The sequence below is a fragment of the Balaenoptera ricei genome, chromosome 17 (assembly GCF_028023285.1).
Source record: "Balaenoptera ricei isolate mBalRic1 chromosome 17, mBalRic1.hap2, whole genome shotgun sequence".
In the NCBI taxonomy this organism is placed as follows: Eukaryota; Metazoa; Chordata; class Mammalia; order Artiodactyla; family Balaenopteridae; genus Balaenoptera; species Balaenoptera ricei.
Window position 1 is genome coordinate 2,596,930 of NC_082655.1, and position 18,253 is coordinate 2,615,182.

The 18,253-nt window shown below is 52.8% G+C and overlaps 1 protein-coding gene and 1 pseudogene across 6 annotated transcripts in view; one reads left to right on the forward strand and one right to left on the reverse strand.

The window, feature by feature from the left end:
• SLC45A4 (solute carrier family 45 member 4) overlaps positions 1-18,253 on the forward strand; it is a 104,785-nt gene that overhangs the window by 21,210 nt on the left and 65,322 nt on the right. Inside the window, exon 1 of one of the 6 annotated variants that reach the window (XM_059902331.1) lies at positions 2,648-2,670. The exons of the other annotated variants lie outside the window; for them this stretch is intronic. The gene's annotated coding sequence lies outside the window, so the exon portion shown is untranslated. Of the gene's footprint in view, positions 1-2,647; positions 2,671-18,253 lie in introns of those variants that run through there. 6 annotated transcript variants of the gene reach the window in all.
• On the reverse strand, positions 7,654-8,474 carry LOC132351645 (small ribosomal subunit protein eS1-like; annotated as a pseudogene).

Sequence of the window (18,253 nt, forward strand, 5' to 3'; positions counted from 1 at the left end):
GATCTTGCAGGCTTCCTCGTTTGTGTTCCGTGCTGCCTGCCTTTCCCGTGTGTCCCTGGGCACTGGACGGGAAGCGGGGGCGGGGGGGGGGGTGCCGGGGAGGCCCAGAACTTGGGGGCGGGGGCAGCTCCTGTGACCTTAGACACCGACCTGCTCGGAGGGGGCTGCTTCTGGCTCCCCATGGGGAGAAGCGCCAAGTGCCCCCAGCTTTTCTCAGCATAGAGGCTCTTGATGTTCCTGGGGGCCTAGGCTCGCCACCCTCCCCGCCCCCAGAAGGCTCTGCATACACCTCAGGACGTGCAGGGTCGTTTGGTGCTGAGGTTGTGGAGTTCGGATGTAGCAAGCTGTAAAGTAGCAGAGCTCCGGTGGTGGGGTGGTTTACCGATGATCCCCTGTACCTGCAGCCTGGCCAGAGATGCCTGCTGGCCGCCCGGCGCTGGTTCCACGCGGAGCCGGACCCGGGCCCCCTGCACCAGGCCCCGCCCCGCTGGATTGGGCAGAGGCCATCTGAACTTGTGCAGACCCTGTTCTGCCACCTCTCATTCCGGCCTCATCCAGCTTGTGCCACTTCCAGGCGGCCAAACAGTAACCCTGGAGCCTTAGGAGGGAAGGAGACTAGCGCAGGCCCCAGACCTGTGGCCGCTTGTTCAGGCTCAAAGGCATAGCCACCTCCACAGGGAAGGAGGTCGTCTGTTGCGTGCAGCCTGGGCCTTGGGCGAGGAGGGGTGAAGTTGGCTACTCTGGAGGGCAAGGAAGGCAAGAGCAGAGGGACAGCAGAGGGGAGATGTGAGGGCGGGGTAGCAGGAGGGCTGAGCAGAGACGATGTCTGCGGTGCCCCTCAGTCGGGCTACGCCTTGTGCTGGGCACAGAGGAGCAAGGGGCCTGGAAAGTCAGCGGGAGAGGGGGGAGTGAGTGATGCCCCCAGCCTAGGGAGGGAGGAGGGGCCACAGGCTAAGGGGAACTGTGTCACTGGTCACAGGTTGCGTGGGATGTGGCACACCTGTAGATCCTTCTGGTCGAGACAGGTGAGCACGCACGTCGGGCTGTTGCGGGTTCACAGAGCCCTCCTCCAGGTCCCTTCAGGACAGACGGCCAGGTTTCAGAACTTTGAGGAAGCCCCGGTATGGGGGCACCTGGGAGGGCAGGAGGGGCCGGTGTCTCTGTCGTTGTCGTCAGGCGCCCCTGGCCTCCTGGCCCCGTTTCTCCTTTGAGGGTGGGGGAAGGGCAGCACCATGTCCGGCTCCTCCAAGCCACCACCGTCTCTGACCTGGAGCCCAACGATTGTGGGCTCTTGTCCTGCTTCCAGAGGAGTTTCGTGTCCGTCCTCACATTTGCTCCAGGCTCCTTGAAGCCCCATGGCCCACCTGGGTGAATTCGAGCTCTTGCCCTCCCAGCCCCGCGCGCCCTCGGTCTGCCTTGGGGCTCTGGACAGCACGCCTGACCCCCTCCCAGGCCTGCCCGCTGGGCTGTGCCGTCCACACGTGTGTGTCCCCATGGAGGGGTAGGGCGGGTCGCGGTGGAGGGAGCGAACCCTCCTGCTCTTGCTGGGAGCCCCGTGCCCCGTGGCTGCTGGGGGCAGGCAGCGCGGACACAGGATACCGCGTGGTCTAGGCCAGGGCGCCTCCCCTCAAGGCACCTGAAAGTGGGGGTGGGAGGGTCAGAGGGAAACCCTCACCTAGACGTCCAGTTGCCCGCCCTGCTCTCCGCACGCCCACTCTCCAGCACCTGTTTACACACCTCCTCGCTGGTCATCCTAGTGGTGGGGCGGGTACTGTGCAGGAGGCAGGGTTGTGGGTCAGCGGTGCCGGACCTTCCTTGACAGAGAGAGGCTGCACTTGGTTCTGACAATTGAGTAGGGCCCTTAACCTAAATTGTTTTTCTAATAAATATTTATCTTTTCTAGTGAGCATTCTGGGTAAAAATCCTCAGAAAACTGATGGTGTCGTCATTATTAGATTCCTTTTTTATTCTTCTGGGCCATTCAAACCAAACTTAAATTCTCGGTTAGCCGGTTCCTGGTTGTTTTGGTGATTTGTGTCCTTTAGGACTAAGTACCTGAACAACGCATCCTCTGCAATGGAGGCAAACAAAGGGTTCCATTCGCCAGCGAGTTTTCAGCACAGTCTTCTCCGAATGTAATCAGAGGTGCCTGCCCTGCTTCACAGCCCTGAAGCAGCAGCGTTATTCCGCATCATTGCATTATTCTGCGTGATGCATCGTGGCATTATTCCATCCCCCAAACCGTGTGTCGGTGTGGCCGCCACCTCCAGGTGTGGGATCCGCAGGCAGAGTGTCCGAGTCACAGCTGTTACCAGCGGCTTGGCGTCCCCGTCTCTGCACCGTTTCCTGCCGTCGCGTTCAGAAGCTCAGCTTGTTTCCGGAGCGTTTTGAGCTAGCTCGTGGGGTGCGGAGACTCTTGAGCCTGGCCTGCTCTGCCTCAGAGGGAGCGTGGCATCTGAGGAGCCAGGACGGAGGGGTCCAGGTCTGTGGGACCCCGGCTGAGTCTTCTGGCCCACCCCTTTCGCAGCCACTCCCCGAGCCACCTGCTTCCGGGGAGGCTTTCGCGTCCCCTGGTGATCCCTTCGTCCCCTGTGCTGCGGCCGCTGTTGTGAGTTTGCATCCAGTTCCTGCTGAGTTTTAAGCTAACAGCCCCCCCCGGGGGAAGTCAGGGTGAGTAACATCTGGAGCCAGTCGTGGGCAATGGCCGCACAGCTGTGCTGCGCGCCCACCCGACTTGGCCATGGGGGTGCTGACCGACCGGGGTCCCTGGGCATCGTGTTGGCCCACCCTCCCCTGGCTGCCTGCATTTGGCCACCCAGGCGACCTACCTGTCTGTCAAGAAATGCAGTTGAAATCAAACTTAAGCTGTAACGCCCCATGTTCACTTTCATCCCAACAGTCATCTTAAAATCTCTCCTTTTAATTAACTCCATTCTCTGGTCCTTTCTGTCTGCCGGGGTGGTTTGCAGACAGAGTACCCGTCGGGGGCCCAGGAAGGGTGCGCAGGGGCCCAGGGGCCCGGGGCAGGGTGGCTTGCTCCCCTCCGGTTGCTGCTGTTCTTTTTTTCTTTGTAGAACTGCTTCTTTGGCAGCTTTCACTTCTCATGTAGGCAAGTCCCAAGCTAATATTTATCCTGCGAAGTATCTTAAAAATGCTGGAGGGCGAGTTATTTGCTGAGAGCTTTATCAGTCTTTGAAAGAGAGTCATTGTTACATTGATAAACTGAGGCACTGCTTACAATGGCCAGATTGTGTTTGAACTTGCAAACCTTTAAGGCAACAGTTAGTTTTTGTTAACAGATGGAATCGTGTTGGCTCTTCTTGTGAAGAGGTCTTTATCCTTGTGTTTTTTGTTTGTTACTGGCGTGCGCTGGGAGAGGGGAGACCTGGCACGGGGAGCTGGTTTTGTAATACATTCGGGTGTTACTCATTTTATGATTGGCAGGCTTTTTAGGAAGGCGGACTTTTGTCCTCGGAGCCCTCACTTTTTATGAATTGTCCCTTTAACAGTGGGGGTGCCTCCTTCCAGAGGGAAAACTGGCCTTGCCATGCAGTCTTCAAAGACTTAACAGCGTGCACGAAAGGAAAAGTGATATAAATAACAAGAATGTGCAGTAGGTGGTATTATTTATGAGTGGTCACGAGGTTTCAGGTCCAAAGGAAAGCACACTGAGAGTGAACTTAAATAAAGAGCTTTCCTGAGGGTGTTATTTGTCAGTAAAAGGAAACCATTTCTGGGTCTTCTCCAGAGCCCGTTTCCCCTACCTGGCAGCCCCGCTCGACTCTGGACTGGGTAGATTGGAGGTGGGGTGCTCCCTGGGGACAGGACGGTGCCAGGGGACCCCACATCAACGCGCCCGCCCAGTGGTCCAGGAACGAGTGTTGGGTGCAGGCGCGGACGGGCAGAGGTGAGTCCGGAAGTGGGTCCTGCAGCTTGGGCACAGACGTGGGGACTCGAGCGTGACTGGTGGGAGGGTGGGCGGGCAAAGACGGGAGACAGAGGCCCGGAAGCGAGTTTAAAACGTAGTTACTGGGGGCTGGGAGCCCGGTGAGGGTGCGGGGCCGGGCCGGTGCGGGCAGAGGGGACTCAGGTGGGCTGCCCTGGGGGCCAGAGGTGGGGACATGTGAGGTGGCGCCCGTCACTCATCGCATGGGCCCGAGTGGCCCTGCCCTGCCCGAGCGTGGGCGCCCGTGGTGCCCTGCCCTACGGCGGTCTCAGTCAGCACCGAGCACTTCCTCCTGGGTCAGCCGACTCGCTGTTCCTCCTTTGTCTCTGTCTCTCTGTCTGCCTCTGTCCCTCCCTCCTGACTCACCACCTGAGCTGCACACCACGGAGCTGCCGTGGCATGAGGGGGGCTGGGAGGCAGTGTGTGTCCTGGGTCTTCCTGCTGCCTCCCCGCGGTCACACAGGGGTTCATCCCTGCCCACGCCCCAGCGTCCCTGTGGGTTCAGCATCACGTTTAAAACACTGGTGGTTGGCCAAGTTGTTTGGGGATGCACGGAGCTTCTACAGGGGAAAATCTGATTTCTTGCTCACATAACTCTGCAGGTCATTTTCTAGGTGTCTCTCAACCACTATACATCCCCTGAACTTTTTCTTCTCCCCCAGTGGAAACTCTGTACCCCTTAAATCAATCAATCTACCTATCTATCTATTTATTTATTTATGGAGGGATTCCAGCTTTTCATTTTTCCCCTTTTACACAAAACAAAGTAGAAGAGATAAAGTAGGATTAAAACTGCAAAAGTAGTTAATTGGTAGAACACATATACACAGAAAAAAATCTGGATAGGAAGACAAGCTTATTTACAATGAGGAAGTACGTGCCTTGCGTTTATGTTTAATACATCTGGAAAGTCATCCTAAGCAGTAAGGTCCTGTGGTTAGTGCTGTGTGTCCTTAAATTTAACGCCTGTTTCGAGAGGTTGAACCACAGGTCCTGGTATCAGGACGCTGTGCCGGGCTGACCTGAGGGAGGTGTGTGTGTGTGTGTGGGAGTCCAGGGTGCCGTGTAACTGATTCGTGGATGGGAAGTGAGTGCTGTGTTTAAAAGCAGTGACTTTTAAGAGCATTATCTTTCGTCAGGCACATGCGGTGACTGTAATACACGTTCAGGCCATACTGTCATGTGGAGTTTACATAAACTAGATACAGTATGTTTATGTATTTGAGGATTCCATTGTGCCCAGGGAGGCTTGTTTTTAACTATTTCCCCAGATTTTAAATACTCTTGTGCTTCCCTCTCATGAACTTTCGTCCAGCTTAGTGGAAAGGTATCGCTCTTTGGGCAATATTGGTGGTCATTCTTTGTTTTTATGGTCTTACCTGTGGCTTCCTGACCATATTTACATCCCAGTCACCACTGGACTTGCGTCAGCATCAGACACCCAGGTGGGGGAGCCTGGTGGAGCTTGCTCGCCCCCCAGAACGGTAGAAGGAAGCACTTGTAGCCACATTTGGCAGCCCCTGTGTGGATTTGCACTGTGCGGTGTGGGGTATCGTTTTGCAGAAGGCAGCATGTGTACTTCTGGCCCTTGTGTTAGGTGTGCTTGGAACCGTCTAGCCCTTCCACCGGCGCTGGCTGGCAGGTGCCTGGGAATTCTGGGCCTCCTTTCGGGCTCAGACTCTATTTCCTGCTGCTGTGGGGGTTTTTTTTTGTTTTTGTTTTTTAATAAATTTATTTATTCATTTATTTATATTTGGCTGTGTTGGGTCTTCGTTGCTGCGTGCGGGCTTTCTCTAGTTGCGGCAAGCGGGGGCTACTCTTTGTTGCGGTGCACGGGCTTCTCACTGCGGGTGGCTTCTCTTGTGGAGCACGGGCTCTAGGCGCGTGGGCTAAAGCAGTTGTGGCGCACGGGCTCTAGAGCGCAGGCTCAGTCCTGTGGTGCGTGGGCTTGGTTACTTACTCCACAGCATGTGGGATCTTTCCGGACCAGGGCTCGAACCCGTGTCCCCTGCATTGGCAGGCGGGTTCCTAACCACGGCGCCACTGGGGAAGCCCCCGCTGCTGTGTGTTGGCTCTGTTCTCAGCTCTGGCAGGAGGGAGCCCCCAGACGGAGGGCGGTGCTTAGTCCTGGGGTGTCAGCACCCACGGCTAATGAATGGGAAAGAAAGGGGCTTGTTGGTGTTTGCAGCCTTGGGCCTGGGGAGTCTGGTGCCCTCTGGGCTGCAGGCAGGGGAAGATGCTTTGTAACCCCTGGACAAGAAGTAGAGCTCCTCAATCCAAAGTGGACCTGTTTCAGACCTTGCTGCAGGGCTTTTCTGTCTTGCCAGCCACTCTTGGCCTGGAGAGAAAAGAGTTGACCCTGTCTCCTTGCTGGTAGTCGAGGCTGACCACGAGTACCCCTGAGTGCAGTGCATTGTGGGCGAATCTGTGATGAACAAAGTAGGCGGTGGTGCAGCTAGGGGTGGGTGTCTGACGTCAGTCCAGTGGGGAGAAGGCTAAATAAAGCAGAGCTAAATCTGAGCTCCAAGAGGGGCCATAGGTGCTATCGAATGAGAAGCCCCGTGGTTGTGATTGGAAGCTGGAGTAGCCACTGAGTGAAGGGCCTCGCCGGGGACACAGGAGGGAGGAATAGCCTCCTTGTGCCAGAATGTTTGGGAGGGATCTGCTGTGCTCCTGGGTGCGGTTATAGAACAATCTTGAGTCACTTTATTGCTGATGTCAGATTGGGGAAAGCTTCTGAGATGCTTCTTGGTGATCAGTTTCGAGTCTGTACCAGCTTTCCGTGGACCTGCCAGCAGCTCAGTGAGTCCACAGGTGGCTTTTCAAACCTGCCACCCCTGCTCCTCCTCTCCCCATCCAACCCTCTCAGGCTGCGTGGCATTGCAAACCTCTCTCTGCGCTGTCTAGGCCATCTGAGATTCATCTTCGTTGTAGAACACTCCTGAATATCATTCCACGTATCAAGATCTTATGTGATGTTTGGATAGGGCAACCAGAAAAATCTATTACTTTTTTTTAAATTAAAAAATAATTTTGGGGTTCTACAGAAGCAATAAGTATAGATAGATAGATAGATAGATGGATAGATGGATGGATAGATGGATAGATAGATGGATGGATAGATGGATAGATAGATGGATAGATAGATGATGGATAGATAGATGGATAGATAGATGGATAGATGGATAGATAGATGGATAGATAGATGGATAGACGGATAAAATGATGAATCACTCAGAATACCTTTTTCTCTGCATCCATGCCTTAAAAAAAAAATTAATGGGGGGCTTCCCTGGTGGCGCAGTGGTTGAGAATCTGCCTGCTAATGCAGGGGACACAGGTTCGAGCCCTGGTCTGGGAAGATCCCACATGCCGCGGAGCAGCTAGGCCCGTGAGCCGCAATTACTGAGCCTGCGCGTCTGGAGCCTGTGCTCTGCAACAAGAGAGGCCGCGATAGTGAGAGGCCCGCGCACTGCGATGAAGAGTGGCCCCCGCTTGCCACAACTAGAGAAAGCCCTTGCACAGAAACGAAGACCCAACACAGCCAAAAATTAATTAATTAATTAATTTAAAAAAAAAAAAAGAATCCTCAATGTCTGATCATTGTTTAAAAAAAAAACCAAAACTTAATGGGACCATAATGTGTACTTGATTTATAATCTGCTTCCCCCGCCCCCCCCCCCCCCCCCCCGCCACAAATAAGGTCTTTTATTTGTCACCATTAAAAGTCTGATTTTTAAACAGATTCTTGGACTGGTGGCTCATATCCATCAGCTTGTTCAACTTTAGCACCTGTCTCATAATCAGTAGCTTTTCCAGAACTACTACCTTCACCTTGTAGCTTCATGAGTTTTCCCAATTCAAACTTGGGCTTCTTTAGCACTTTTACTTTTCTAACAAAGACATCATGGAGTGGATAAATAGATTGGCAGCCCTTTTCTATGTCTTTTCCAATGCTATCTGGAATCAATTTATTGACCACCTCTTTCAAGTCATTTGTCTGCACCTCTCGGGTCACGATTTCCATCATCTTCTTGCGGATCTGGCGGACCTGCTGGTGCCAGGCATAAGAGGTCTTCTGAATCTGATTGTTGTGTTTTTTTAGTAAAACCCACACAGAATAGACGAAGCAAATAACCATCGGTAGTCTTGACATCAACGTGAGCTTCAATCATGGTCTGCCATTTTCTGACCGTGGAGCACGTTTTGTCATGGGTAAGATCCATGCCACGGAAATTAGGCAGTTTTTGCCCTGAACATCCTCGGTAATTAGCTTGAGTTTTCTAAATGCAGTTTCATCATTCTGCAGATCAGCATGGCTCACTTCAAACACGTGACCCTGGAGGCCATCAGATGCGATTTTGGTTCCTTGAGTTCTCATGACTCGTGTTTTCCCAGTATTTCTTATATTGATCATAGCTGGTGCTTTCACATCATACTAATCTTTCTTAGAAAATAGGCCAACCACTTTCTTCTTGGCTCCCTTTTTACCGCCTTTCGTAAGGCACTTGTTCTTTCTGACCGCCATGGTGCTGCTCAGAGAGCCAAAAGGGCTGTAATCTGCTTTTTGTACCTAATTTTAGGCATGTTTCCATGTCAACAGGTAATCCCACAATGTGGATTTTGTGTCAGGATCTGCCTTACTTTATGTGACCAGGTCTTTTTTGGACACTTGCAGGTTTCTCAGTGGTGTAATCAGTATCCCTGTACAGGGCTTTGCTTTCCAAAGAGTTCCAAAGAGCAGAATTGCAAGATCAAAGGGTATTTACATCTTAAGGCTTTTTATACATACTGAAAGCACTGCAGTTTTTAAGAAGTCATTTTTGATGGAGCCAGGACTGTCACGATTAACTGCACAGGTGATAGTACTGCTTACTTTGAGCACTTCAGCTTCCGGGATCCCAGGAAAGCGCTGGTTCTGAATAGCTGACCTTTCCAGGCAGCAGGGGGGTTCAGGTACCATACTGGGTTTCTTCCTCACAGAACATCGGGGGCCCTCCGGGTGAAGGGGTTACCCCTCTCTGTAGAGGGGAGGACAGATTCCGTGAGCTTGCAGTCCGATTGGCGCCATTCAGTAAGCTCCCTCCTGCCCCCTCCCCTTCGTGGGACCTGTCCTGTGCGCTCCAGCCGGTTCCCTGAGCTGGGCCGAGGAAGCCGCTGCCTTGCCTTCCCCTGTCCCCTGCCTGCAGTGGGCCTGAGGCCCAGCACGGGGGCTCCCCAATGGGGACTGTCCTTGGACCGCGCCTCCCTCCGGGTAAAACCGACTGTAGGTGACCATGAGTCGGTGGGAGGGTTTTTGAAGGGTGTAGAGACTTCACAAGGTCTGCAGTGTGGCTTTAGATCACGTTCTTGGTAGCTCAGCAGTGCCAGGCTGTCCTGTAAATGGTGCAGGCATGACTCATCCCCCCTGTGTGGAGCCCTGACCTTCAGCCACGTTCAGGTGTGCAAGGGTCGGGGCGGTGACTACAGAATGCTGGGTGGTGGTGGTGGTGGTGTTTTAATTTACTTTATTTTTATTTATCTTTGGCTGTCTTGGGTCTTTGTTGCTGCGTGCGGGCTTTCTCTAGTTGCGACGAGGTGGGGCTATTCTTGCGGGCTTCTCATTGCAGTGGCTTCTCGTTGCGGAGCACGGGTTCTAGGCGCATGGGCTTCAGTAGTTGTGGCACGCGGGCTCAGTAGTTGTGGCTCGCGGGCTCTAGAGCGCAGGCTCGGTTGTTGTGGCGCGTGGGCTTAGTTGCTCCGCGGCATGTGGGATCTTCCCGGACCAGGGCTCGAACCCGTGTCCCCTGCATTGGCAGGCAGATTCTCAACCACTGCACCACCAAGGAAGCCCCTGTTGTTTGTTTTTATGGTCTCAGAGAGTAAGAATGAATTTAACCCCAGACTAAAGCTGTGTATGTTCCCTTCATTCACCAAAATGTTACCTTTTAAAAAAAAACTAGTTTTGATTTTAATGTTCCTCAAATATATTTCGTACTTCCTCTCTTTAAAAACATTGACATTTTGTGTTTACCTGACACATGGACCGTATTTCACATAATCCCATATTGTTAGACAGTTGAGTTGTCTCCAGTTCTCCTTTTGTAGCACTGCATCCTTTTTTGCCTTAGGGTACACGGAGAGTCTGGAAACAGCTTTGATTTGATATCCCATGTAAGTACCATCGGAAGGGTTCATTACATCTCGGCAGTCTTTAGTGGTGTACCTTAATTATACCCCTGTCTTTGAGGTCTGTTCTTTTTCCTTTTTGTTTTGGCCGTGCCTTGAGGCTTGCGGGATCTTAGTTCCCCGAGCAGGGATTGAACCCGGGCCCACGGCCGTGAAAGTGCTGAGTCCTAACCACTGGACCGCCAGGGAATTCCTTGTTCTTGATTATATGCATGTAATGTGAGGAATCTTTCTTTTCATTTTTTAAAAGTACCATCTGGTTGTTACGAGTCTCCTTAGGCAGCTTGCCTGTCTCTTCCGTATCGTGGATGACAGAGCCTGCGTTTATTGGTACCTGGCCCTGCGCCTGAGATGAAGTAATGACAAGTTTGGAGAAATGCTAGTCTCTCCTAGAACTGTTGGAAGTGGCCGCCCACTTGGCATTTTAGGTGGATCCTGAAGCTCAGTTTTCCTAGGCTAGCTGGGGTTCCAGGAGCCGCCCAGTTTAAAAGCTTGCTGCTGTTTCCATGGTAGCCAAAGCTTCATTCTGACCCGAGCGGCTTAAACTAGCAAATTGATGCTAGAAACATTCAGAAGAAGGGGAAGAAAAAAAACCTCTCACAGCTTTTTAATTAGAAAACAAAAAACCTCCTACTCACCTGATTGTGCAAATGAAGGAAAACCGAGTAAAGGTCAGAGGTGAAAAGTTAGGTGAGCGGGTCTTTCTGTATTTTTCAAAGAAGGTAACTGTTGCAGAGGATGTTTTCTTTGGGGACAAAGCAGTTTGTCCTTGTTTCAGTGTAATTTCCTCCTAGATGGGCTTTCTGAGTGTTGGATGCTAGGCCTGGCTTTCCTTCACGTGTCGGTAACAGTCTGCTTTAGTAGAAGGTGAAGACGGATATTCTGTTTGGGAGCGTGCTTGATTTCCGTCCTCGTGCCGTGCCCTCTCAATTTTAGGAAGTAGGATAGTATGTGCTTTGATAGGATCCAATATTAAACACGTTTTCTGTCATGTAAGCTGTCAACTAGAGTTTGCTGAGTTTGCTTCCACGTGCCTTTCTGCTTATTTTAACCTGACACTGTGCTTTTAGATGTTCCGGAGCGGCAGCTGCCCTGCCCCCGGGGCACAAGGGCGGGGGCAGCACGGAGTCCTGTATGGTGCTCTCTCTGCGGGGGTGGGGGGGGGACAGGGGGCTCCCACACACCTGGCGTCAGAGCTGACCGGGGCTCCCCCGAGGTTGTCTGGTGGAGGGGAGCCGAGCCTCCCTTGCTCCTTCTGGGCTGGAGTCAGGAAGGGGTCTGGCTCCCTGGGTGCTTGTCATGAGCTCCACGCCACTCACCCCCTCATCCTGCTGTAGGTTCCTTGCCTAAGAGATGATGCGGTCCTCCACGTCTGGGCAGGGCTGTGACCGTGAGGGACCTGCAGCTGTGCCCTGTCTCCGGAGGTCCTAGGCATTCTTGGTAGGAGTTCGTGGCTCTTCTGGCAATTCTGATGTTCCCTTTTAGGATGAAAAAGGGGCTTCTGGCGCTGGGTGTGCTGCCAGAGAAAACCCAAGGCCCTGGGAGCGGGGAGAGTCAAGCCGCCTGACATCCTTTCCAGCAGCGCCCTGCCCTTGGTCGGTTGCTTCACAACTGGAGGGTCATTGTTCTCGGGAGCCTCTTGGTACCCTTCCGGGGGGGGGGGCTCTGCCCCTGATGCGCTTCACCGCTGTGGGTGCGCAGCTGGCCCAGGTTCACCCAGCGTGCTGGGCGCACACGGATGGGCTCGGGCGTGCCTGCCAGACCCTCTGCAGGGAGCACCGTGGCCGAGGCTCTTCCCCTCTGGTTTAGATGTGACCTCACTTGTCCTTTAGGTCCATCTGAGCCCCTGCATCCCATCCTGCTCTCTGCCCGCCCTCGGGGTCACAGATGTTGGCCGGGGTGGGGGAATCAGAGGTGGTCCTCCTGCCGTCCTGGGGACCAGGAAGCCCAGGGCTGGCAGAAGGCCTTTTGATGCCTACAAATTACCTCTGAGGAGGCAGGGCCAGCGCAGGCCTCCCAGCTGCTCGGGCACGCGTCTGCTTAGATGTGTTAGATGTGTTGGCTGTACACAGGGCACCGGGACCCCTGACAGGCAGGACGGCGATGGTTTGGGGTGCGCCGCATGTAAACCCCAACTGTGAAAGCCACTGCTCTTGTGTCCTGTCTCATTAAAGACAGTGATTCCTGAAGAATCCCACATAGGCGTGACGTTGTGAGATGCTGTGATCTATCCGTGGAGGGGGGGCGCTGGGGGGTGACTTACAACAAATAGTTCTGAAGTAGAGTGTGTATTTTGAAAGTTTACTTAAATTGCAGTATGCCAGTTTAAAGGCGCATAAAAAATGATCTCTGCTATTCATTGGCGTTGACACGCTGGTTTCTGCTTCCTATTCCGAAGAGAAATGGATTTTCCTTCAGCTCTGTGATTATCCTGTTCTTCTCTCTAAAGGGGGAGGGATTTCTAACAATTGGTTTTCTTTTTTGAACGGCGTAACTGTGCTTAGCCTGGCCCTCTGCCTTCCGTGCTTGCGAATTCATTATTATAAAGCCATCCGGGTACCTGTGCCCACCCAGTGTGACCCGAGCTGCTCCTCGGTTGGCCCCTGTTGTCAGCGAGTGGATGGGCGGCCCAGGCCCACTTAGCTCCTGCAGGGAGCGCCTTCTCCCTTCCCCGGGGTGCTAAGGTGGGAGAAAGGTGGGGATTCTGGTGTTGGGTGCCCCCCGGGTCTGACGGTACCGGAAGGAAAAGCGAGGGCCCAGGCCATCTCCAAGGATGCCACGCTGCCAGGACCTTGACAAGCGGGACTGTCTGTCTGTCCTGCAGACACACAAGAGGGGCTGAGTCCCCCCCTCTGAGAGCTCACAGTGGGTGTGGCGTGTGCCGAGAGCCATCACCCGCCTTGCGGGGTGCCCTCTGGCTGAAGAGACCGGGCATTGTCTGGGGAGGGACCAGGGTGGAGGGCTGGGCTGTGTAGTCACAGAAGAGAAGCCCAGGAGAAGCTCGCTGGAGTGCCGGGGTCTGGGCTGTTCCTGCTCATTGCCGGGATACTGGTCCCTTGAGAAGTGCTTTAATTAGACTGACTTGTTACAGTGTAGCAATAGTTTCATCCCCTGCCGCCTGGGGCCCCTTTCCAGATTTCCTTCCATTCAGTCTCTTAATACTCCGAATGTTTGGCACACACACACACACACACACACACACGCCCGTCACATCCCTCCTCGTCCCCCCCTCCCCCCGACTTCACAGCGGACTGAACGAACAGAGCACGGATCAAAAGGGGCGTCAGGTCTGACGTGGGTCCTGTTTGGTTTCTGAAGTGTCCTTGACTAGGTCTTGTGACACAGAACGCTCAAAGGCTGCGTTATGAAGAGTTAAGTCATAGGTCAGCTTTTGGTCATTTCTGTCTAGAGGGGCAGTGCGCTGTCCAGCCGGGACCCTTGAGAGTGAAGGGGGCACGGCCGGCCATGCGCCTGCAGCCAGTGGCTCCCACTTGGAGCGAGTTGGCCTGCAGGTTCTTGGGCCCTTCCCCAGAGTTCTGTTTCGGTGGGCCCAGGTGGAACCCAGGAATCTACTTGCTTCAGACAGATTCAGTGCCTCAGTCCACTTGGCTCCCATAACAGAATACCATAGGCGGGGGAAGTCTGTCTTAGGGGGCCTGCTTCCTGGTTCATAGATGTCTCTGGGGTCTCCTGAGAGCACTGGTCTCATTCATAGGGCTCCACCCTCATAACCTGATTACCTCCTGGAGGCCCCACCTCCTAATCCATCACCTTGAAGGTTGGGGTTTCAACGTGTGTATTTGAGGGGGACACAGATGCTCAGACCAGAGCACACACTGACCCACGTGGATGCTGAGCTGTGTTAACCGTGGCTAGTTTAAGTCTATGTGAATTTTATAGTTCTTTAGCCCAAATACACTAGACTGGAGGCACACTTGAGTGAGTGATCACAGGAAACCATCCTGGGTTTCTGCAAGTGACACACATAATACCTGAGGCAGGCCAGTTCACAGCTGGATAATTTCAGGTGTGAGAAAGGGTCCCCAAGTCATGGCATGACCACCTCTTAATGCCTTTCTGGTCAGATGTTTTTAACTGTGTCTTCTGTTTTTCTAATGTAAGGACACAACATTTCTAAAAAATAAACTTTATTTTTTAGAACAGTTTTAGGTCCACAGCAAAATTTAGCGTAAAGCACAGAGTTCCTCCTGTAAACCCCCATCCTCAGACACACACACAGCCTCCCCCCCATTCTCAGCTTCCCCTGCCAGCGTGGTGTGTTTGGTGAATGGTTGATCCTACATTGACACGTCCTAATCCTCGAGAGACCAGAGTTGACGTTAAGGTCGCTCTTGGTGGTGTACATTCTTGGGTGTGGGCACGTGTGTAATACCGTGTATCTACCATTAGATAGTGGTAGTTTCACTGCCCTAAAAAATCTGTGCTCTGCTTATTCATTCTTTCCACCCTCACCCCACACACACTGGGGGTGGCAACCACTGATCCTTTTACTGTTTCCATAGTTTTGCCTTTTCCAGAATGTCATGTAGTCGGAATCCTATAGCGTGTAGCTTTCTCAGATTGGCTTCTTTCACTTAGTAAGGTGCACTTAAGGCTTCTCCATGGCTTTTCATGGTTTGATGGCTCATTTCTTTTTAGTGCTGGATACTATTTCATTGATGTATTTATCGATTCACCTACTGCAGGACATCTTGGTTGTTTCCAAGTTTTGGGCATTATGAATACAGCTGCTATAAACATCCATGTGCAGGTTTTTGTGTGGACCTAAGTTTTCAGCTCCTTTGAGCAAACACCAAGGAGCACGATGGCTGGATCGCATGGTGAGAGTGTGTTTAGTTTTGTAAGAAGCTACCAAGCTATCTTCCAAAGTGGCTGCACCGTCCTGCGTTCCCACCAGCAGTGAACGAGAGTTCCTGTTGCTCCACACCCTCGCCTGCACTTGGTGATGTCAGTGTTCTGGATTTTGGCCATTCTAATGGGCGTAGAGTGGTATCTCATTGTTTTAATTTGCATTTCCCTGATGTCAGATGATACGCAGCATCTTTTCAGGTGCTTATCTGCCATCTCCGTGTCCTGTTTGGTGAGGTGTCTGTTCAGGTCTTTGGTCCATCTTTTTTTTTTTTTTTTTTTTAATATAAATTTATTTATTTATTTATTTTTGGCTGCGTTGGGTCTTTGTTGCCGCGTTGGGTCTTTGTTGCTGCGTGCGGGCTTTCTCTAGTTGCGGCGAGCGGAGGCTACTCTTCGTTGTGGTGCGTGGGCTTCTCATTGTGGTGGCTTCTCGTTGCGGAGCACAGGCTCTAGGCACGCGGGCTTCAGTAGTTGTGGCTCGTGGGCTCTAGAGCGCAGGCTCAGTAGCTGTGGCGCACGGGCTTAGTTGCCCCGCGGCACGCGGGATCTTAGTTCCCTGACCAGGGATCGAACCCGCGTCCCCTGCCTTGGTAGGCAGATTCTTAACCACCGGACCACCAAGGAAGTCCCGAGAGGAAATAACTTTATAGACAAATTTACCAGAATGTTTTTTCCATTCTTATCAAGGATACTTTGACCTTGCTTGATTTGATTTTATACCTTTTTAACTCTTGGTCCAAAAGCTGGTCTTCTGTGTGGTATGCAGCTGTTTGTCCGGTTTCCCCGGCTTCTGTGTCATCCTAGATTAGTGTTCTGTGCTGCGGAAAGTTAGGAAAGTTACCTGGGCTCAGCTGAGGCTAATAGTTGGCGATGTCTTAGGAAGATACTAGCAGCTGTAGTGGATTTTTCGAGGGTAGAGATGCCTGTTTTAAATGGCGCGTGCACAAAACCACCAGGCACCACGCAGCACGCGCCGCCCGTCTCCCGTGCCCGGAACGCTGGGCGCACGCCTGCACGTGGGGGCCCGTGAAGGGAACAAACGTGCGTTAGCCCCTCTCCGTCCGTTTTCCAGCACGTGTGGGTCACTGACCTTCGTCACTGCATTCACATGGAGTATTGTGACTGTCACGTAGCCTCTTCACTGTAACCGAAGCTGGGGTTGCCTGTCAGAAAAATTATTCTGCAGTTAACTTTCTGATGACGTGACACAGCCAGCATTTCCACACAGCAAATTGTAGGAAGTCACGTGTTTTGGCATCAGTTACCCTTAAATTAGAAACGGGACAGTAGGGGAAGTTGTTGATTGGAACAGTTGTAGTTTCACTTGTCTCAGTGCACCTGCGAATCATAACCAGATTGTTGCCCGTGACACAGCCAGGCAGGCCCTTCAGCAGGCTCCAGAGCGAAACCTGTCCGCAGAGCTTGTCTGGTCTCTTTGAAGAGCAGACACCGGAATAGGTCACAACGTAAACTCCTCCACGCTTTTCAGCAGCTCGAGAGGAGGCCCTTCGGAGTACGCAACCGCCAGTGCTTTCGGGAAGGAGCAGGCTAATCCTCCTTAAATTGCTTCAGTGTGTTGTCAGTTAGCTTGGGCATTTTACGTTAGGTGCTTCAGAAGAGAGCATTTTCATGGCTTTAGATAGATATTATAGTTAACAACACCAGCCTTTGTATGAAATAGCTTCCTTAAAGAAAACGGTTTGCCTGCTGTAAAACTGCTTCACGGCACCACGTCATAAGCAGTGAATCTGGTTTTGTGGTGTCTGGTCGGTCCCCTGGACGTGGTGACACCCTGAGCGCAGGCGTCCCTACCCCACTCACGTCTTCCTTTTCTTCTTCTCAAAGCTGCCCTCCTTCCGTTTTCGGGCAGAGCAGAGCACTGATGGGAGGGACCCTCAAGACAGAGTCGGGGGCGTGGGGAGGCTACAAAGGGGGAGGCTTTCCGAGCCCAGGAAAGGTGCACGCACGCCCCCTGGGTCCCTGTCCCACGCCCCGTGCAGGTGCTGTGCTTATTCAGACTGGGCGGGGCGGGGTGGGGGGGGCCGAGTCCAATTCTCCACTCAGGTGAGCGGGGGACTAGATGCATCTTGGTAATGGTTAGATTTGCTGTTAATTTGGTTGTAGTCTCCCTTTCCCCCATTTTCACTCAGTTAAAGAACTAGGTTATCAAATTAAAGTATAAAAATCGCTAGCATTCATTGGATGGGAAGGGACTCACATGGACTTCCCAGGGCATTGGAAATGTTCTGTGTCTCCACATAAGTTAGTCAAAACTGATGGAATGGTACCTCTTCACCGTGTGTAAATTATACCTGAGGAAATGAACAAGCACTCCTCTCCTTCACATATGCAAACCAACCAGTTGGAAAATACAAAGGAAGAGAGAATCCCATCTACAGTGGCCACAAAAAAGATAAAATAACTAGGAAGAAACTTAACAAGAAATGTGCAAAACTGTAGAAGGAATATTTTGACATCCTCCCGAAAGGCACTGGGGTGGACTTGGATACATGGACAGACGGCCCTAAGGATGGCAGTTCTCCCTCGGCTAATTTATAAAATCAGTGGAATCTCACCGAAAATACCAACATTTCCCCCCTACTCCAGAGCTAGTCAAGCTCTTAAAGGTCACACACTCATAAAGCTCTTGCAAATGAACAGGCAGGAGTGAAAAGGAGAGCTCTGGGAAGAGAAGCTACGAGAGGGAAGTGGCTCTCCAGACCTCAGGACCTACTGGCGGCTCTGTCCTTGCATTAGTGCCTTGCTGGGTGTGGGCAGAGGGGCTCGCGGGACGGAGAGAACAGGGAACGAACCGAGACATACAGACCCAGTGCAGACGGAGTCAGTGTGAGACGATAAGGGAGAAATCTCCAAGTGCTGGGAGTGGACTTGTAAATAAATCATGTCGAGACAACCGCACGGCCATTGGGAAAACGGGACACAGCGAGGGGGGAGGGCCCTCCGCCCTGAAGGCTGAGTTCTTCCCTCTGCCCCCACCGCCCCCCCCCAGAAACAGCGTCAGGGCAGGGTCTGGATGCTGGACGAGCCCCCCATCAGGTCACAGCCCCGCCCCAGCCCCGGGCAGGCTCCCCTTTTGAGAAGACGGTGCTCGTGGCCGGGGTTAAAGTGGGACCCGTGGGTGCGTCTGGAAGTGCACAGCCCCTGGGCCGCCAGACTGGCCAGCAGGACGCCGAGTTCACGTGAAGCAGACTCCGCCGACAGGTTAGGCAGCTGTGCCCGCCCCTGGCTGTGAGGGAGACGGTCACC